The sequence below is a fragment of the Adiantum capillus-veneris genome, chromosome 5 (assembly GCF_014529385.1).
Source record: "Adiantum capillus-veneris isolate H3 chromosome 5, ASM1452938v2, whole genome shotgun sequence".
In the NCBI taxonomy this organism is placed as follows: Eukaryota; Viridiplantae; Streptophyta; class Polypodiopsida; order Polypodiales; family Pteridaceae; genus Adiantum; species Adiantum capillus-veneris.
This window is the reverse complement of record NC_140935.1, coordinates 62,093,345-62,115,744: the sequence shown is the minus strand read 5'-3', so window position 1 is coordinate 62,115,744 and position 22,400 is coordinate 62,093,345. Positions and strand designations below refer to the sequence as shown.

At 40.0% G+C, this 22,400-nt stretch overlaps 3 pseudogenes across 1 annotated transcript; all 3 read right to left on the bottom strand.

Moving 5' to 3' along the window:
- Positions 1-13,569: 13,569 nt before the first annotated feature.
- LOC147457406 (bifunctional L-3-cyanoalanine synthase/cysteine synthase D1-like) lies at positions 13,570-17,533 on the bottom strand (annotated as a pseudogene). The gene is made up of 5 exons (XR_015188105.1): positions 17,505-17,533; positions 17,286-17,404; positions 15,338-15,992; positions 14,783-15,210; positions 13,570-14,676 (listed from the first exon to the last, which is right to left on the bottom strand). The product of XR_015188105.1 is annotated as a bifunctional L-3-cyanoalanine synthase/cysteine synthase D1-like (transcript).
- LOC147457408 (bifunctional L-3-cyanoalanine synthase/cysteine synthase D2 pseudogene) lies at positions 14,551-15,166 on the bottom strand (annotated as a pseudogene).
- LOC147457407 (chlorophyll a-b binding protein P4, chloroplastic pseudogene) lies at positions 16,105-17,088 on the bottom strand (annotated as a pseudogene).
- Positions 17,534-22,400: the final 4,867 nt, after the last annotated feature.

Here is a 22,400-nt window from a genome sequence, read left to right as displayed (position 1 = left end):
ATTGTGTTCCTTGTCTCTTGCTCTTTAAGTTAAGTGTAATCATTCTCAATTTTGTCGTGGCTTGTGACTACACATTGGCAAGATAAATTGGTTGTTTTAAGTGCTTTAATGATTATTTTTTAACGTTTTGAACACAAGAGAGTGTTCTTAGACCATAGAATGACCTTTCTGGTATGTTCTATTGCAGTTTTGAGGACCTTGATCATGATGGATTGTGATTTTGGTAACTTCTCAGATTGCCACCAGACTTGGTAGGATAGTGCTCCCAGGTATCTTAGACCTCCTCCTAAAGTTTTTTCGCATTTGGACTTTGTTTGAGTGTTGAAATGGCGTGACCATTGAGACCAGTGGGATAGGACATAACAAAAAAAATTTATCACTGATATTGTAATTTGCTTGTTGAGTTGATGTGTTTGCTTATAAGGTTCACTTCTTGAGATTGACAACCTTAAAGGTCTACATGCCCCATTCTAGTCACTTCCAGAGTATTGATATATTATGTTAGTGCCAGATAGCTATGCTATAGATATCTGTCACAACGACTCGCTAACATTGGTGCCATTTTTGGAGAATTAACCTAGTGTGTATTTGGAGCATTCTTTTCCAAAGATTTGATATTCATTTCGTTAAGCCATAAAGCAGCTAGACATGGAGTTTAGTGCTTGGTAGATGATAGAAGTAGGGACTTGCTAGGTAAATTCTTGGGAGGTATTGAGGGTTGTGAGTGAGATACCAAAAGCATTTCATTCTTCAAATCTTCTCAATGCTTTTAGAGTGCTCCCTTTTCCATTACAACTTTTATTTGCATTGTTGTGATTGTTTTTGTTCATTCTTTCTTTTCAATACTTATGAGTAGCGTAAGTAGAAACCATCGACATCACAAAAAACAAAAAAAGTTGACCAAATTAGTACAAAACTAGTTACAAGTTAAAAACTGCAAGCAAACACAAAAATTGGCATTTGATAGAGAAAACATTTTCCAAATCCAAAAATAAGTGGTGGGAAAGATTCCTTAGGCTGCAGGTAATCACCAAGCCAAGTTTGGGGTTCATAACATACCAGACATGGATCGCGATCCATGATCCCTTGCAAAAAAATTTGGATAGAGACTATCCAGCTTTGTAGGTGAGACTATTTGAAGCACCTTTCCCAAAAGACTCATCGGCAAAAAAGCTTTAAAAAGTGGTCAAAAGAGCTGAAAGATGAAGACTGTTAGAAACTCCCAGAATAAACTCAAGATTTCACTTTTGGTTGGCAAAAAGTGATCCCAATTCAAAAATAAGTTTGGGGATATCTTAGAAATACATCATCTAAAAGTAGTACAAATCAAAATTCCACCAAACATGGATCACAATCCATGACCCCATGGTGATAGGTTGACTTGGAATTTTCCCAGACTGCATTGCATGCATAAGGAAACATATCCCAAAGTCAATTTTGGAAAAAAATGAGCAAATTTGGGTCAAAAGACTTCAAAATAGAAGCCAAACTCTAAACTACATATCAGAACTAAGGCTTTGCATTTGACCTATCAAAATAATTCTAAATTAAAACATAAGTGTATATCTGGTATTAAGGGATCAAGGGCTAGCTCTTATGCAAATTCCACTTGATTTTGGCCAGAAAACATGGATCATAATCCATGTTCCCAAAAGTGTTTTTTTAGCCAAAAACGTCCCCAGTGTAGAAAGCTACTAAAGAAAAGCAAGCTGTCCAAAGATCAAGTCCAGAATTGATGGAACATGGTGTTACCATATACATGTGGTAGTGATGTGTGTGAACACACTATGACCGCTGGGGCATTTTTCCCTCTTTAGGAGGTTTTTTTCCCCGTGCATTGTATATACGCCCATCACTCTAGGGCTATCTATCTTTCCATTGCACACTAAGTAACACACTCTCTATTGTGTGCCTTGAGCTTCCTTCGTCTTCTCCAAGCTGTGTGTGCTCCTCTGCAACCCTAATTCCAACAATTGGTATCAGAGCCAGTCACGTCCTCCCAGGCTTAGTCGCCAGCTGCTCCAGCACACGCCTGCTCACTTCCTCCGATTTCAGTGAGCTTTGGCGAGCGTTCGCAGGTCGACAAGAATTTTGATTTGGGCTTCTCAAAGAAAGGGTGGTAACAGCAATGCAGCCACTTCTTATGGTTCTGCTGCGAGTGGCAAAAATCATGTTCCTAATGCTTCTACTGGCAGCAATTCGTCCAGAAATTCTGGTGATAAGGGCAAAAAGAAAATGCGTTGCCATTACTGTAAAGCCAATGATCACTTGATCAAGTCGTGTCCTAAGTTGAAGGCCAAAGAGGCTAAGAAGAAAGAGGGTGGTTCCACTACAAATGCAGCCATTGTTGAGTCTTCTGTGAAAGGAGACTGTGTTGCTGATGTTGATGCAAAATGGGCTTTTAGCGCAGAGTGCACTTACAATCCTGATGTCCATGATGCATGCTTGTCAGTTGCTGCAGATTCACATGTGTGGTATTTCGACAGTGGTGCTACAAAGCACATTACCTCACATCGTGAATTGTTTACCTCTCTCGAGTCTGTCCCTCATGGGAATTCATTCAATTGTGCCAACAACGCCTCTTATCCAGTTCAGGGAGTTGGAAAGATTGTGCTCACTGCTGCTAATGGCAGTTCCTTCACACTTGTTGATGCACTTTATGTACCTGGGATCAAGAAGAATCTCTTGTCTGTATCCGCACTTGCTAGACTTGGACTTGTAGTCAAATTTGTGGATGATAAGGCAGTCAAATGTATTTTTGTTGGTTATAGTGCTGAAAGCAAAGGTTACAAGTTGTATCATTCGCAAACAAAACATATTCTGGTTTCACGGGATGTAGTGTTTGTGGAAGATTCTGTTCAGCCCTTGTTGTCATGTACTAGAGACAGTAATGTAAGCTCACAAGACATTTATGACACTTTGTTCCCTCTTTTTAGTGGTGGAAATACGAATGTAAGTTCCAATGAGGCAAATGTACAGCCTATGGGGGTTTCTGAAAATGTTTTAGATCAGCCTATTACTGATGCAGATGTACATGATGTACTTGATGAGGAAAGGGCTGAAAATGAGCAGGCTAGAGGTATGCCAAAATGGCTGGTGCACACTTTGCGTGACAATAAATTACCTTTGTCTAGTCGTACTCGTTCAGGCTCTCGCCATGAATCTTATGCATCAGATTGTTATGCTTTGGCTGTGTCTAGTTTACATGATGTTGAGGAGCCTCTGTCTTTTGATGAAGCACAGAATTCAGAAAATTGGATGGCTGCCATGCAATCAGAATATGATGCACTTATAGAAAATGACACATGGACTTTATGTGATTTGCCTCCTGGCAAAAAGGCCATTGGTACGAAGTGGGTTTACAAGTTGAAACACAAGCCGGATGGTGAGATCGATCGCCATAAGGCTCGACTTGTTGCAAAGGGTTATGCACAGCAAAAAGGCATAGATTATGAAGAGACTTTTGCTCCCACTTGTGGTATGACTACTGTGCATTTTCTATGTGCATTGGCAGCTTATTTTGGTTGGGATGTACATCAATCAGACATTGTTACTGCTTTCGTGAATGGTGACATATTTGAGGAAGTTTATGTAACGCAGCCTCGTGGTTTTGTCATAAAAGGACAAGAGGACAAAGTGTGCAGATGTAAGAAGGCTTTGTATGGGTTGAAGCAATCTCCTCGTGCTTGGTATGAGAAATCTAACACTCATTTGGTTAAACGAGGCTTTCGTAACAGTCCAACAGAAAGCACATTGTATGTAAAGCGTGAGGATGATGTATTTCCCATTGTGGTTCTTTATGTCGATGATTTGTTGATCATTGGACCAAATGAGAGACATATTGCTGAATTTAAGGCTGATTTGAATGCTACTTTCAAGATGAAAGATTTGGGACTGTTGCATCATTCATTGGGTATACAGTTTAAGCAGTGTAATGGTGGTATTGCCTTGTGTCACTAAAGTTACATAGAGACATTGCTATGTAAGCTTGGACTTGAGGATTGCAAACCTATTGTCACTCCCATGGAAACAGGTTTGAAGTTGAGTCTACATGATGTTGGTGATCCTGCTGATGTCACTCTTTACCAAACTGCTATTGGCTGCCTCATTTATGTGTGCAACACGAGGCCCGATATTTAGTTTGCAGTCTCACAGGTCAGCAGATTTATGCATAGCCCAAGGTCTAAGCATTGGCAGGCTGTCAAGAGGATTTTCCGCTACCTTAGTGGGCACTTTACATCTTGGCTTGTTTTATCCCAAGGGGGGATCATTGCCGCCAGACTTACATGCTTTTTCGGACTCAGATTGGGCTAGTTGTTTTGACACGCGAGTGTCCACAAGTGGTTTTTGTTTCATGCTTGGAAGTTCATGTATATCATGGTTGAGCAAGAAGCAACCTACTGTGGCCACTTCGAGTTGTGAGGCTGAGTACAAGGCAGTCTTCACAGCTACAGTTGAGTGTGTATGGCTCAGACGCCTTATGGCTAATTTGGGTGTTGGACAGGACACTGCCAACACTATCTACACTGACAGTCAGAGCGCATTTGCAGTTGTGAGGAACCCAGTTTTTCATGCTCGCACAAAGAACATTGAGGTGCATTACCACTATGTCAGGGAGAGGCTCTCAGGAGGAGAGATCAGCTTGGCTTATGTGCCAACACATGACAACCTTGCAGATCTTTTCACAAAGGCATCGTCTCGTGAGAATCTTGAAGCTTTCCGCAAAGCTTTAGGCTTACTCCCCTTTGTGGACTGATCTTGTCCTCAGGGCATGGCACTTCCCTATACTCATGTGCCAGCTCTTGTTCACCGCATCACTCCAGGGGGGATTTGTTACCATATACATGTGGTAGTGATGTGTGTGAACACACTAGGACCGCCGGGGCATTTTTTCCCTCTTTAGGAGGTTTTTTCCCCCGTGCATTGTATATACGCCCATCACTCTAGGGCTATCTATCTTTCCATTGCACACTAAGTAACACACTCTCTATTGTATGCCTTGAGCTTCCTTCGTCTTCTCCAAGCTGTGTGTGCTCCTCTGCAACCCTAATTCCAACACATGGATCACAATCCATGTCCCCCAACCTTAGACATTGATGAAAATTTGTAGAGAGCTTACAAATGACCTTGTCTAGTTACTATCAAAATTTGCAAAATTTGACAGAGGATCATGGATCGTGATTCATGTACCTCTGCATAGTGGGGATATATGACTTCATGAGCTTGTAGGTATACTTGAGAACATCTCAAATCTCAAGTTTGAGCTAAAAATACCCTCTAGAGACCAAGATATAAAAAAAAGTTCATGTGTCCTAGTCAACGCTTTAAAAAACTAGGGATATCATTGACCTTTTGGAATCGAATTTCAAAAATAGGTGAAAATCTAACATCTACAAGGTGTGGGCATACAACTGACCAAGTTTCATCATCAAAATGTGTTCAAAGATACATCATGATCCATGACCCCTTGAGGCATCTGGAGCTAAGATTGAGCAGTGAGTAGCTGATAACATTTGGGACAACTTTTGTAAAGGGCACCATCACAACAAAAAACAAAAAGTTGACCAAATCAGCAAAATACTAGTTACAAGTTAAAAATCGCAAGGCAAACACAAAAATTGGCATTCAATAGAGAACAAGCTTTACAAAGCCAAAAATAAGTGGTGGGCTAGACTCCTTAGGCTGTAGCTAATCACCAAGCCAAGTTTGGGGTTCAGACCTGACCAAACATGGATCGCGATCGATGAACCCTTGCAAAATTTTGGATAGAGACTATACATCTTTGTAGGTGAGATTATTTGACACATTTCCCAAAAGACTCATTGGCGAAAAAGCTTTAAAAAGTGGTCAAAAGAGCCGAAAGATGAAGACCGTTAGAAGAAAATTCCAGATTAGACTCAAGATCTCACTTTTGGTTGGCAAAAAGTGATCCAAATTCAAAAATAAGTTTGGGGATATCTTAGAAATACCGTCATCTACAAGTGGCACAAATCAAAAATTGCACCAAACATGGATCACGATCCATGACCCCATGGTGATAGGTTGACTTGGAATTTTCCCAGACTGCATTGCATGCATAAGGAAACATACAAAGTCCAATTTTGCAAAAAAAATGAGCAAATTTGGGTTGAAAGGCTTCAAAATAGAAGACAGACTCTAAACTACAAATCAGACCTAGGGCTTTGCATTTGACCTATCGAAACAGTTCCAAATTAAAACATAAGTGTATATCTGGTATAAAGGGATCAAGGGCTAGCTCTTGTGCAAATTGCACTTGATTTGGCCATAAAACATGGATCGTGATCCATGTTCCCAAAAGTGTTTTTTTGGCCAAAAAGGTCCCCAGTGCAAAGAGCTACTAAAGAGAAGCAAAGTGTCCAAAGATCAAGTCCAGAATTGGTGGAACATGCATCACAATCCATGTCCCCCAACCTTAGAAATTGATGAAAATTTTTAGAGAGCTTACAAATGACCTTGTCTAGTTACTATCAAAATTTGAAGTCAAAATTGGACAGAGGTCATGGATCGTGATTCATGTACCTCTGCATAGTGGGGATATTTGACTTCATGAGCTTGTAGATATACTTGAGAACATCTCAAATCTCAAGTATGAGCTAAAAATACCCTTTGGAGACCAAGATATAAAAAAATTTCATGTGTCCTAGTCAACCCTTTTAAAAACTAGGGATTGAACTTTTGGAATCCAATTTCAAAAATTTGGTGAAAATCTAACATATACAGGGTGTGGGCATACAACTGACCAAGTTTCATCATCAGATATGTTCAAACATACATCGTGATCCATGACCCCCTGAGGCATCTGGAGCTAAGATTTGAGCAATGAGTAGTTGATAACATTTGGGACAACTTTTCTAAAGGCACCATCACAACAAAAAACAAAAAGTTGACCAAATTAGCGAACTAGTTACAAGTTAAAAACCTCAAGGCAAAGGCAAAAATTGGCATTTGATAGAAAGAAAGCTTTCCAAATCCAAAATAAGCGATGGGCTAGACTCCTTAGGCTGCAGCTAATCACCAAGCCAAGTGTGGGGTTCAGATCTGCCTAAACATGACCCCTTGCAAAATTTTGGATAGAGACTATACATCTTTGTACGTGAGACTATTTGACACATTTCCAAACAGACTCACTGGCAAAAAAGCTGAAAAAAGTGGTCAAAAGAGCCAAAAGATGAAGACTGTTAGAAGAACTGCCAGAACAGACTCAAGATTTCACTTTTGGTTGGCAAAAAGTGATCCAAATTCAAAAATAAGTTTGGGTATATCTTAGACATACCTTCATCTACAAGTGGTACAAATCAAAATTCCACCCAAACATGAATTGTGATCCATGACCCCATGGTGATAGGTTGATGTGGAATTTTCCCAGACTGCATTGCATGCATAAGGAAACATATCCCAAAGTACAATTTTGGAAAAAGAAAATGAGCAATTTGCATCAAAAGGCATCAAAATAGAAGACAAACTCTAAACTACAAATCAGACCTAGGGCTTTGCATTTGACCTATCAAAACAGTTCCAATTTTAAAAATAAGTGGATATCTGGTATTAGGGGATCAAGGGGTAGCTCTTGTGCAAATTCCACTTGATTTGGCCACAAAACATGAATCGCGATCCATGTTCCCAAAAGTGTTTTCTTGGCCAAAAAGGTCCCCAATGCAGAGAGCTACTAAAGAGAAGCAAGTTGTCCAAAGATCAAGTCCAAAAGTGGTGGAACATGGATCGCAATCCATATCCCCCAACCTTAGAAATTGACAAAAATTTATAGAGAGCTTACAAATGACCTTGTCTAGTTACTATCAAAAAATTTGAGAGAGGGTCATGGATTATGATTCATGTACCTCTGCATAGTGGGGATATCTGACTTCTTGAGCTTGAAGATGTACTTGAGAACATCCCAAATTTTAAGTTTGAGCAAAAAATACCCTCTGGAGACCAAGATATAAGAAAAAGTTCATGTGTCCTAGTCAATGCTTTCAAAAACTAGGGATATCATTGACATTTTGGAATCCAAATTCAAAAATAGGTAAAAATATAACATCTATAGGGTGTGGACATACAGCTAACCAAGTTTCATTATCATATGTGTTGATACATACGTCGTGATCCATGAGCCCCTGAGGCATCTCGAGCTGAGATTTGAGCAGTGAGTAGCTATAACATTTGGAACAACTTTTGTAAAGGGCACCATCACAAAAAAAAAAAAAAGTTTACCAAATTTATAAAATACTAGTTACAAGTTAAAAACCGCAAGGAAAACGCAAAAATTGGCATTCGTAGAGAGAAAGCTTTCCAAATCCAAAAATAAGTGGTGGGCTAGACTCCTTACTGTAGCTAATCACCAAACCAAGTTTAGGGTTCAAATCTGACGAAACATGGATGGCGATCCATGACCCCTTGCAAAATTCTTGGATAGAGACTATACATCTTTGTAGGTGAGACTATTTGACACATTTCCCAAAAGACTCATTGGCAAAAAAGCTGAAAAAAGTGGTCAAAAGAGCCAAAAGATGAAGATTGTTAGAAACTGCCAAAACAAACTCAAGATTTCACTTTTGTTTGGCAAAAAGTGATGCAAATTCAAAAATAAGTTTGGGGATATCTTAGAAATACCTTCATCTACAAGTGGTACAAATCAAAATTCCACCAAACGTGGATCATGATCCATGACACCATGGTGATAGGTTGACTTGGAATTTTCTCAGGCTGCATTGCATGCATAAGGAAACATGTCCCAAAGTCCAATTTTGGTAAAAAATGAACAAATTTGGGTCAAGAGGCATCAAAATAGAAGACAGACTCTAAACTATAAATCAAACCTAGGGCTTTGCATTTGACCTAGCAAAACAGTTCCAAATTAAAAGATAAGAGGATATCTAGTATTAAGGGATCAAGGGCTAACTCTTGTGCAAATTCCACTTGATTTGGCCACAAAACATGGATCACGATTCATGTTCCCAAATGTGTTTTTTTGGCCAAAGAGGTCACCAGTGCAGAGAGCTATTAAAGAGAAGCAAGCTATCCAAAGATCAAGTCCAGAATTGATGGAGCATGGATCACAATCCATGTCCCCCAACCTTAGAAATTGATGAGAATTTGTAGAGGGCTTACAAATGACCTTGTCTAGTTACTATCAAAATTTGAAGTCAAAATTGGATAGAGGGTCATGGATCGTGATTCATGTAACTCTGTATAGTGGGGGTATCTGACTTCATGAGCTTGTAGATATACTTGAGAACATCTCAAATCTATGAGCTAAAAATACCCTCTAGAGACCAAGATATAAGAAAAAGTTCTTATGGCCTAGTCCTGAGAGAGTTGGAGATAGTTTTGATTGTTGTTTTAAGTGCGGTTTACCTAAACTGCTCTAACTTTTTCTACAGAACTCTAAATTGAGCCAAATAGTGCTAGGATAAAAGGTTGTGAGCAATACAACCAAGCCCAAGGGGAAGCCTTGAATGAGTCTCTTATTAAATCCATAGTTCCCAATAGTGTATCCCGCACCCTGTTTTGAAACAGGCACTCGGCCAAGATAATAAATTTATGTCCCACTTACCCAAATCCTTGTCCCACTTACCCTCTTGCAACGAACAACTCCAATCTTTTGTAGATAACTTAAGGACCTCTCTTCTTAAGCAAGAAAAGAGAAACCAATAGCTGTGATTCTGTTTGGCAGATACATTACATGAGCGTCCACCTAGCCGAACCCCATGATTTTTAATGAATTTGTACTCTGTTATTTTCTCAAGCTAGTGTAGCTATACTATGTGTAAATCCCACTTTGAGAGTAGCATGTTAAATCTTTGAGTTGTAATTCTATCATGATAGGTGTAAAGGCCCATGTGAACTAGCCACTGGCAATTTAGAAATCCCTAGGTATAAAAGTCAATAATCTTAATGTGAAAGGGAGGCTTATCTTTTGGAGAAGAAAAAGATTTTGGTCCTATAGGAGCTCATGATTGTAAACATCTTTATTTGTTATGAATGATTATGCTTGCATCCTTATTTAGAATTGAATATGTAACCATGAATGATGTTTTTGGTCATCAGTTCTTTTCTACCACTGGATTTCCTTGCCCATTGCTTCAAAATCCATCATATCAATACCTAAGAGCAATCAACAAAGACTTTGACAAGGTATGCTAGGAAGTTGTATTTAAATTTCTATGTGAAACAAAACAAGCAACCACATGAAAATTTTGGATTAGCACAATTGAATAATCTTGCACACACACTCGCTTTTGTAATTGTGCATACATGCACACACACAAGCACGTACATGTGTATCCACGTGAGTGCGCGTGCACACCTCTCTCTCTCTCTCTCTCTCTCTCTCTCTCTCTCTCTCTCTCTCTCTCTCTCTCTTAGACTTCGGTAGTTTACATTGAACACTGCATTAAGACAAAGACTAGTTAATCTAAAAACATATGAATTTTGACATACATACACTTCAAATTAAGTGCACTTAATCTAAGTGCAATCAATTGACTAATTATCTTTTTTTTTTGCCGTACTCACAAATGTGAGTTGGAATGTCATATTAACTTCCAAAGAATATACAACAACCCTCAAGCACCTATTGTGCCCCCGGGGGATTCACTATTAGTAATGGGGAGATGTCACCTGCGTGCATCAAAATTAGAGAAACCCCCTTATGTACGGTATCTTACATGCTAACCTACCCTCCTACATACGGACAAGATACGAACGTTCTCGCAATGAACCATCCCCCCTCATACGGATTTCGTATGCAATGTAATGACCCACTATTTTATATATACTAGTAACATAACAATTTTAGAAGCACATGCTTTTGCAAAAACACATGTTGAACTGCAAATGAACAGAAGTGTAGATTTTAGTGTGTTTTCATTTGCAATAGATGTTAAGAGAACAAACCATGAAAAGCAACAAATGTAATGAATACTAAATTAAAATAAACCAATTGATTCAATGTAATTTGTCAAAAGACGGACATCATTTTCCCTTTAAACTGATACAAATGTCAGTCTCAAAACAAATGATACTAGCCACCTACTCAATAGGCTTCCCACATGAGATTTAAGGCGCACATATGAAATGAATTGTTCTCTAAATAACAAATAATGGTATACTCATAAACAACCATAGAAAACTTCACTTATTAAATCAAAACACATTACAAAAGGTATTAACTTTTTTTTTCTCTAAATGCATCTCTTTCTTATTAATATCTCTCTCTCTCTCTCTCTCTCTCTCTCTCTCTCTCACACACACACACACACACACACATATATCATGAACCAAACTCAAGCGTTTCTATTCATTCTAACTTTTGCAAACAATGTGCAATAGAGTATTAGAACTATAAAATAAAGGCAAACTTAAAAGTCTTGCGGTTTTTAGGTCAAAATTTGAAGCTTTTGCTAAAAGCATATCCGATTCACTTTAAGCCAAACTTGCAATCAAGCTGGGTTATTGAAAGTCAAAGGACCAAAGCCAAAACTCTTGAAGCCCAAAGTCTAGAGACCAATAGCAAGAAAAGAGCAACAAAAACGACTTATATGAAAAGAACCACTGACCAATAAATCGCAAAACCAATGATTGGGTAGAAGATTGTCTGAAGCTCTATGAGGTTCATTATTTTCCTCCTCATCATCAGATCCGTCATCAGAGAAAGGGGACTGTCAAACACAAGTAGCACTAATGTCACCAATAGAAACAAGTAACCAAGCCTCTTTCTTTGTGATATCAACATTTTAGACATAACTTACAAAGGCAAATACTTACAATGCCAAGCTCGCGGGTATCTATGACATACACCAGACTGCAAATCCCATTCTTCTTTGACAACTCGCATATACACCAAAATACTCGCATATATATTTTCCCCCTAGTTTTTGCTCCCATTCCCACCTCCCGTTCCCAATTTCATGCAACTATGGAACTTAGAGAGAGAGAGAGAGAGAGAGAGATTGAATTATCGTCCATGGAGGTCATATATGACCTATAGGACCAAAAGAAAAAACAGTACAACGGTGTTTTCATATGAAGGCGTTGGGTATCAATTAAGGACTTGAGGGTCCATTGGCCAAAAAGGAAAGAAAAAGAACAAAAACGAAGAGGGGTTGGATGAAGGATAAGCCGGTTGAATGACGGCTTTGCCACCTCAATAGACCACCCATTTGCCTTGTTTGCGAGCTTCGTGCATCTTCTCGAGCTTTCTTGCCTTTGTCTTTAGTTGATTCGTGGTTAGTTCTTCGGCGATCCAAAGGTTTTGTCCCTTGAGGAGGCGAGATTGGCGTAGCAACCGCAGTCACTCTTCTTTGTCCTTGAAGGTGAGAATACATTGCGTAGGTGGTAATTTCCTATGTGTATCATTGATCCAAGAGATGGTTTCGGTCTTTATGTTCACTGGTTGAAGAGTATCATTGATCTTGGTGATGGCTTCTTCTAGGGTGTCCTTGTTTGCACCATGGGGAGGGAAGTCTCCCAATCTAGATCTTGAGGCAAAGGGATTCTTACAGACGACGCTCTTGCAAGGCTGCTTGTATCTAAGCGTCAATCTTCTTGGTGATGTCGTGTGTTGCCGAGTGAGTTTCTATTATCTTCTCTTCAACCTCCTTCACCTTGTCAGTAGTGAGATCTACCATAGAATCAAATCGAGCCTCGAGTTTCTTAAGGCGAGTCTTGAGCTCATGATTTTCTTCAATAACTCTGTCTAGAGCTGCATGTAGTTGTTCGATGCAGTCAACTTTGCTCGGGGCCGCTACAACAGTAGCAAAACTTGGCCATGCGCTTGTGGGCATCTTTGGGAGTGGTGTCCTTGCCTTGGTAGCCATATCCTTCATTTGGAGTGGAGAAGTCCACTATCTGTGTTGTATGTTGCTGGCGTTAACGGACCATCGGCTTAAGAGAACGCAAGATCACAAGCTTGCAACAAAGCTTGAGAGGGCCATGGATTCGAGAGGGTGTGGGATCACACTCTTAATCACTTTGAAGTTGAGGTGGTGCGAGACCACTGTGTGGGATTACAGAGGTCTTCGTTGAGGTTGAGGCGGTGCAAGACCAGGTTGGTTATTGAGTACTTAGAGAGAGAGAGAGAGAGAGATAGATTTATCGTCCACGGAGGTCACATATGACCCATGGGACCATCATAAAAACATTACATCGGCTTTTTGGTTCTAAGTGAAACCATCGGATACATATCAGTTAAGGACTAAGGGTCCAATCATCAAGGTGGAAAGGAAAAGGAAAAAGAAAACAAGATCTAAGGAGGGTGAGGTAGAGCCTTTTTAAGGGCTCGAAACTCTTGGATGATGGCTTTACCACCTCGGTAGACTGCCCATTTACCTTGCTTGCGGGCTTTGTGCATCTTCTTGAGTTCGCTCTTTTTTACCTTGAGTTGATTTGGAGTAAGCTCCTCTGTGATCCAGACCTTTGTTCCCTTGATAAGATGCGATTGGCGTAGCAATTTGATCCGCTCTTCTTTGTCCTTGAAAGTAAGAACATAATGCTCAAGTGGCACACGTCTATGTGTGTCATTGATCCAAGAGACGTGGTCGAGCTTGATGCTAGTTGGTTCAAGGATGTCATTGAGCTTAGTACGTGCTTCTTCAAGGGTGTCCTCAGTGTTGCACCATGGTGCGGGGAGCCCACCAATGCGAACCTTGAGGGAATTCTCTTCTTGGAGTCGTTGTTCGTGGAACTTCGATGTCACACAAGTTTGTACCCTAGTGATGGTTGTTGAGTGAACTTGGGTGACCTTTGCTTCGACTTCCTTTACCTTGTTGGTGGCTTGAGTAGCCATGGAGTCAAAACATCCCTCTAGCTTGCTAAGGCGAGTTTTGAGCTCCCAATTTTCTTCCATGACTCGGTCCAAGGTTGCTTGAAGTTGCATGAGGCGATCAAACTTGTTGGGAGCTCCTAACACATCAGCAAAACTTGGCCTTATTCTCGTGATGGTTTTTGGGGTCGACATCGTTTGAGTAACTGGAATAAACCTTACTAAACCCTGGCTCCAAAACAAGGGCGCAAAAGGTTGACATACCAAAAACGAGCAGATCTTTGAAACCTTCATCGAATCAAGCACTAGAGCTGGAGCTACTCTCTGGTTGGCGGGAGAGAACCCAGACGAGCTGACGCTACTGGTGAGGGCAAGGCCTCTTAGGCGATAACAATAGCCAAATGAGCTGTTGACAGAAATGAAGATTTTGAAAGCTGACACAGAGTCGGGCGAGCTGTTGGTGGAGGCAAGCCTAAGCCTAGCGCCCCCCATAGGGCTGCCCCTTGCCCTGGGGAGGTTGATCGATCAGAGAAAGATTCGAGCTAGGGAGGGAGAGAGAGAGAGAGAGAGAGAGAGAGAGAGAGACCCGCAGGTCTTCGCAGAGTTAGACTGAGCGAGTTGGGAGAGCGACCGATGCAGGTTAAACTGATGTGGAGATTATACTGACTGCAGGCAAGCTTGTTGGCTTAACGCCCCTCCACAAGCCGCCCTTAAGCCTGGGACCACAAACATGCGGCTATCTTGCAGCCAACATAGACAAGAGAAATTCAAAATGCCATATTCTCACACTCCTCTCGAAGTGCAGCAAACAGGTCAGATGTCATGTAACGCTCTGCGCCACTTGGTAGAATAGTCACAATCAACTTGCTTGCATTCTCCGGTCTCTTCGAGACCTAAAAAATTGTGAAAACAAGTGGGGACCTTGAGCACTAAACCACATTGTCGATTCCAAATTGCATCCTCGAGCACCACGGAAAAGCACACAAAGTATAGAACTACCTTCAATGCAGCGGCAACAGCAGCGCCAGAGGAAATGCATGCAAGTAGGCCTTCCTCTTTGGCAAGCTAACACGCATAAGTCATGGACTCTTCCGTCGAGACTGTGACGATCTCATCGGCCAAGCTAACATCCGTCGTAGCAAGAATAAAGCCAGGACCAATTCCTTGAATCTTGTGTGGACCCTTGCAACCCCCTAAGTAGAAATTGTAAAGCATCGTCTAAGAATGATAACCACAAACTCTTCGCAACATGGAGGCCAAATACATACCAAACAGCACAGGGCTCTCAGTCGGCTCAATTATCATCACCTTGATCTCAGGGTTCTGTTCTTTGAGGAACTTCCCTGCTCTAGAGAAGGTTCCACCAGTACCTGCTCCCGCCATGAAAATATCCACCTTCCCAACGATATCCTTTCATATCTCTGGCCCTGCTTAATCAAACTAACAATTTCTAAACATAAATATATTTTCTGGATTGTACAACAGATTAACGGCAAGACTACAGACAATATTTACGTCCTCAACAGATACATAGGATTTTTGAGGCGTACCAACCTGTTGATTGGAAATGAGCACCAGGATTCATGGTGTTCATTGCTTGATTCAGCAGGTAACTGTTAGGTCTTGTCGCAACCAGCTCTTCTGCTTTAGCAAAGATTCTAGCTATCCCTACATCAGGATCTAAAAGTAAAGGTTCCTTTAATTCATCTACGCTAAAATGCTCATCAGAGACAAAAGAGACGTTAAGCTTAATGGCAATCAGGATCAACCTGTAAGGTAGATCTCTGCTCCTAATGCACCCAGAATCATGCGCCGCTCTAGTGAATATGATGCGGGCATAACTGCTACAACTTTGTATCCTTTATGGATACCAAAAAAAGCCAGGGAGATGGCAATATTTCCGCTAGTGGGCTCGATTAGAGTAGTAAGCCCAAGTTTGATCAATCCACGCCTTTCGGCATCTTCAATCATATTGTCAGAGTCACAAGGAGGCTTAGAAGCATGGCTTCCAAAGCAAATCGAGCAGGCGCAAATGCCATGCTGTTGGACAAAAGAACAAACAAGCATTCTTACAGAAGTGCGATGCCATCCTTGACAGAACTGAGGGGTTGGTGCCACTCTAGCTTCCCGATGATTCGAGCTAGGGCTCCTTCTTTGCTGGCTATATTCTTGAGCTCCACCAGAGGAGTGCATCCTATTAGCAACACAAGCCAGCACCAAGCACAAATTCTACAAACAGAAAGGATTCCATCTCTCTCTCTCTCTCTCTCTCTCTCTCTCTCTCTCTCTCTCTCTCTCTCTCTCTCTCTCTCTCTCTGCGCAAAAACGTACAGTGTAATCTACAACTCCAAGAGATCAGTTACACGAAGCACATTGATCAAAGGACAATGCATAGCTACATTTACAAGCCTTGCAAGGTCTAAATAATGGTGTCATGCCATGGGTCAGCCAGATGGGTAAACAGGTTGTCAACAGGGCTCTTTCTTGTAATGTTGTGCTGGATCACAAAGCCGAGGAAGGCCAGCATAGCAAGCCGGCCATTTGCAATCTCCTTCTCCTTGTATTCCAGAGAAGTAGGGAATTTGAAGGGGTTGAAGATGCCTCCAGGGTATCCAACCTCACCAGGGGGCAGAGTAAGCTTAGGGTTGAACGCATCGGCATTCACACTGCCAGGGTACTTGATGTCTTGCCATCTTCTCACCTCCACATAGTGGAACAAGATGAACTCGATCACCAAGAGAGTGCAGGCGGGGGCAAGTACTCAACCTTGCCCGCATCATACCATGCAGGAACGTTAATGACACCAATCTTTTTCAAGAGGTCAGGGATCAACATGCCAGCTAATCCAAGCATTGCCCACCTTCCATTTTGAAGCTCTGCTTGCATATACCATTTGAGGTTGGCAGGATCCTCAGCAAAGCCGAGGGGGTCAAAGTCATTGTCACCAGCGAGATTTCCTTCCAGGTAAGCAGGGGATGCCAGACCGGGGACCATTCACCTTTCTTTGCCTCGACCTTGAAGGCACAGAGGGGAAGGGGCAACAGCAAAGGCCACCCTAGAAAGACGAGAGGTGCTCCCCAAGAAAGACGACTTGCATAGAGACGAATAAGGGCAGGAAACGCCCAATGTCGCCTGCATGGCAGCCATTTCTGCAAGCACACATGAGCTTCTCAGTCTCGGGCCCCCTCTCGTTCTCTCTGCTTCCTTCTAAGCGCTCGATTGCTCGGGACTTCTCTCTCTCTCTCTCTCTCTCTCTCTCTCTCTCTGTGGCACCTCTGTGATGTTGGACTCCGACTCGCAGTGCTTGATAGGTTTAGTGTAATCCCACCTACAGATTTTGAAATTTAACTCTAAATTTTATTTTTGAAGGTGAGAAAACCTACAAAATTTTGAAAAAATTAGTGTAATTTGGTGTAAAAACCTTCAAATTTTGTCAATTTACCTCTATTGTTTCACACGTAGTTTTGCCAAGTTTTTGGCAAAAGGTTTTTTTAGAGCACTGTGTTGGAGGCGATGTTCTCCTTTTGCGTGGAAGGGCCGTGGATGCCCTCCACGGGTACGCCCTCACTCTGCATCGTATCCTGCTTCCAAACAGTAAATGCGACCCCGGTACGATTCCACCTGGAAAAACAAAAAAAAAAGGCAAGGAAAGACGAAGCAAAATTGGCATGAAGAGATGCAGCTATGGATCTGAAGGGTGTAGAGAGGGAGAAAGACATGCCATGGTAATAGAGGGCGAGGCATAGGAGGGAAGGTTCAGGAGGAAGGGATGCTGTCAGCGTGAGGAAGATGGCGTCTTGGGTAGTGGTAGAGATATGGAAGAAGACTTTCTTTCTCTCTCAGAACTCGCCAGGGACCGAACATTTGGGACAAGGAAGTCACAACAACTGCACAACTCAAGCGAGGGCAAGCGTGTGGTATGAATAGCCCTTAAGTTTAAAGCTCTTTGTTTTAACCTGCCCAGAGTGCCCGCGTGCAGGATATTTGCCGCTTAAAGGCATAGGGTAAAGGGGCCAATATCAGGCACCATCAGTCTCTAGCCCTCTACATTGAAAGAATGGACTCACTTGGTGAAACCTTTGTGATGTAACCCCAAGGTTGAGGGTTCGAGGCTCACGGGTTGCGTTCTCTTGGGTGTATTCTCTTCCTTTATTGGGGTGGATGGTTCCCACGGTTGCCTGTCAAGGTTGTAATGTACATCAATGTACAATTGTAAATACATTATATGTGAAAAGGATCTAGATGAGAAGAAAGAATTTGAAAAGCTACTAAACAATGCACGCACATGCAAAGATTGGGAAACTTATTATAGAATACAATGACTGGTATTGTGGGTGCAAGAGAATCTTAAATAAAATGAGGGTGCAGACATGAAGACAAAGCCTATGCAGATGGTGGTATTGATGATGATGATGTTGAAGAGGCTAATGAGGGTGTGAATGTCCAAGATATTGATGCCTAGTGGTTACATAAAAGAAGATTAGTCAAGTTTATGGTAGCATCGACCCCAACAAATCTAGAAGCTTGTTGAACAAGTCTTAAAGATGTTAGCTAAGGGAGAGGACAGGGAGGTACCATATCTTCTCATTGGTATAGCTATCTTAGTTTGCTAGTGGAATAAATCAACTCTTTGAAATACCAAGAACGACACCCTCATGTGAAAGATTCTTTAATTGGATTTTTAGGGCATGTGTCTTATGGCATAAGCACTTAATATCCCCCCATGGGGTAGGTCCTACCTCCCTTATGCATACGGTACGAGCATGAAATAATAGGGGGCTACCCCTATTGTATACGCTTATGTTTGGCCTCTAAAAACCCCCCTCTTGTACACTCATGTGATACCATACGAAAATCCATAGTGAATCCCCCGGGACTATGCCTTGAGGAGCCAATATATACAAAGAAGGTTCTCTAGAGTGAGAAATCCCCAACTCGGGGTACTTACGGGGTACATTGCTACCACAAATTTCCACTCATTGACTGGGAGAGGGTTTTCTCAAAATATCTCCTTGTGAGTTCTTGAAGATAGCCAAAGTTTTTGTCCAATCTTCATAGTTCCTAGATTTACCTATGATGTAAATAAGTTTCCTACTTTCATTAACAATTTCTACAAAACTAGCCACCTCAAGGCTTCTATCAAACATAGGACTATTCCTTCCCTTCCATATATGCTTAGGAAAGCAATACCAAACAATCTACATTCTGACAAGAGTTGTTTAATTCTTGATTGACTTCCCTCCTAGGACTAGATCATCCTTAGAGAATATGATATTCCAAGGCCTATGAACCCATTTACTGACCTTGCTTGTGAGGCCCCTCATGGCCAGACAATCTTTGAAAAGGTGCAAGGTATCTTCAATAGCTATTTTACACCCCCAGCATATATCAATGCTCGTCCCTCTAGCATTGACTTTGTTTTTAATTGGAATGGCTCTCCAAAGAACCTTCTAGAGGAAAATGTTTATTAGGCTAGGCCAACAAGGGTGCCAAATGTTGTTTATGATTAATTATCACCCAATTGATGTCCAGCTAGTGCAAACAACATTGGTTGTTAAGTGGATAGTCAAGAGGGCCTTGTTAGCCAAGCATGTGATTGGTGTCTTACAAAATTCCCAAAACTCTTGAAAAAAAATCCATTGTCACTCCATTACACCCAAACAAATTTTCCTTTCCCAAGGCATGTAGAGCTCTTGAGCATTCCTCTTTTGTGATAGTTTTTTTGAGGATGTCAATTTTTGTTTGTTCAACCATTTTATTGATATTATTCAGAAGTACGGCTCTTGCTTCTTTGACTTATGGATCGATCATGAGATTGTCCTATGATGCTACTTAAATGATCTAGCATCATCAAAAACATCTTGTTTGGGTCTTGACCACCTTGCCCATGCCATTTATGAGATTGATGATATGATCCCCCTATTTCTTTTAACTTTGAGAGCTCTAAAGACATGCACTTGATTGGTAGAGTCCAATTTGAGGTAGAGCTCTCTAGCAAACAATCTTGACTTTTTCATGACTTCCAATTGGTTTTCAGCTAGTTTTGCCTTCATTTCAAGCCACCTTTTATGCTCTTCCTCATAATTATTCCTTTCTTGTTAACACTCTAACTTCCTTTTAACAATTTGCTGATGCTTGAAGTCTTGATCCTTCTTTAGCATTGGCCATGTTCTTTTAATTGCTATTTGAATCCTTTGAGCAAGCACTTCCCAAGCCCTTGGATTATCCTCCTTCACATTTCTTTCAAGCTTGGTCAGTGTAGCCTCCACTAGGTCTTTGAATAAAGGCACTTTACATAGGTGCACCCAAATAACTAGCTTCTATTTTTTACCCTCTGGATAGTGTTGCCCACCCCCTTGGAATTTTTAAGCTTGATCCTAATTGGTAAATGATCTAACCAGCATGGGGAGTTAACCACAACCATTTCAGCAATTGAAGGTAGCCAATTACATTGGTGAGAACAATAGAACCTGTCCAATCTGGATGAAGTGTTAGTATATTGCAAGCTTGTGTAGTTAAAGCCTGGGAGGCTGCTCCATGGACCAAGAGACAATAGATCCACCAGGGCCCATTTCTCATAGATTCTCATTTACTTTTTTTTAAACCCAGCAAGAATGCTAGAAGGGCTTGTCTTATCTCTTCTAGCCTCAACCATGTTGAAATTCCCTATCAGATGAGGTTCCCAACCCAACTTATCTAAGGTTATGATGGAGTCCTTGACAAGTCTCTAGGCCTAATGAAAAAAAGAGTCTCTAAGTAGGGTGGATCCAAGGAACAAGTCTTTACCACTGGCAATGGCTTGAATCTATAGCCCTAAAAACAGACCCAGTCCTATCTTGCAAGCAAACACTGGACAAAAATCTTAAAATGTAAAACTTTTTTGGCCCTAAAGCCTTCACATAAGGCTAAGGAATCTTCTTCCAATGCTTTTTTCCCTGTACATAAGTGAGGGCACAGCCTACTAAACATTTATTGTGGCCAATAAAGATAGTTATCTGAATAATCAAGCCCACCCATCCATGATCGACAACCGTAGTCAATCCCCACTTTCCACTTCGCAGTCACACAAGTTTTCTAGTTTTCTAACCTTAAACGTTTATACGTAATAAATGAATTTTAAGAACTTAAACCCACTTGGGAGGAATGGTTTGGTACTGGATTCTACTGTAAGTTAAAAGCACAAATGGACACATTCATGGAAATGCTACTAGGGCCAGCCTTGTGATCATGGGTACCCCTTTTCCCCTTGGGTATGGATTCCTCATCTGTGTCATCGTTTGCATGCATCCTTTTCAGAGCTGTGCTTCTTATCCTTCAAAAGGACACTTAATTATTAATTATAATATGCCAGCTTATAGTATTTATCTTTAAATAAATTTTTCATTTTTAGTTAAGTTAATTAACTAGTTTTCTCCTTATTTATATAGCTAAATTTATACTAATTTAACTATAGTGATTATTTAATCTATTAATAGGCTATGATAAAATTATTTTAGGTTTTTAAGAGTGTTTTCTAGCTCTAATAATTATCTCATAAATATCTAAGCTATTTTACTAATTTCTTTGTTTACCAAAATTAGATAATTTTAGCTTTAACAATTATTTAAACTAATTTATTACTGTGACCAAGTTATCTTAGGTTTTTGATAGTTTTTTTAAATTTTGGTAATTACCATGTAATTATCTAAGTTAATCTACTAATTTTTTATTTAATTTATAAAAAATAAAAAATTAGTTTAATTAGTTAAACTAAGTGTTTGTTTATAAGATAATTATTTTGGCTTTCTGATAGTGTTTTTTAGCTTTGATAATTACCATGAAATTACCTAAGCTAATTTGTTTATTTTTCTCTTTAATTTACAATAAAACCTAAATAATTTTGTTTTAATTAATTAAATAAATCCATTTAAAATATAACCTAATTATCCTAAGTTTTTAATAGTGTTTTCTAACTTTGATACTTATATTGTAGTTATCTAAGCTAATTAACTAGTTTTTCTCTTAGATTTATGGCTAAAATTAGATATTTTTAGCTTAAGTAATTAGCTAAACTATTTTTCTAGTTATGAACTAATAATTCCAAGGTTTTAATTGTTTTTCTAGCTTTGATAATTTCCATGTAATTATTTAAGATAATCAACTAATTTTTCCCTTTGATTTATTATTAAAATAAGATATTTTAGCTTATTTAATTATCTAAATTGATTTTTTTATTATGACATCATTATCATAGGTTCTTAACAATGTTCTTTAACTCTTAAAATCACCATGCAATTATTTAAGCTAATTAACTAGTTTTTTCCTTTTGATTTATGACTAAAATCAAACAATTTTAGCTTAATTAATCAGGTAAAGTTTTCTCCTAACAATGTTTTCTAATCGTGATAATTACCATGTAATTAAATAAGCTAGTTAACTAATTTCTCTCTTTTATTTATGGTTTAAATTAAATATTTTTTAGCTTAATTAATTAGAAAATTTAATTTTTTAGTTTTGGCCTAATTATCACATGTTTCTAACAATGTTTTTTAACTTTGATAATTAGCATGTAATTAGTTAAACTAATTAATTTATTTCCTTCTTTGTTTTAGGGCTAATATTAGATATTTTTAGCTTA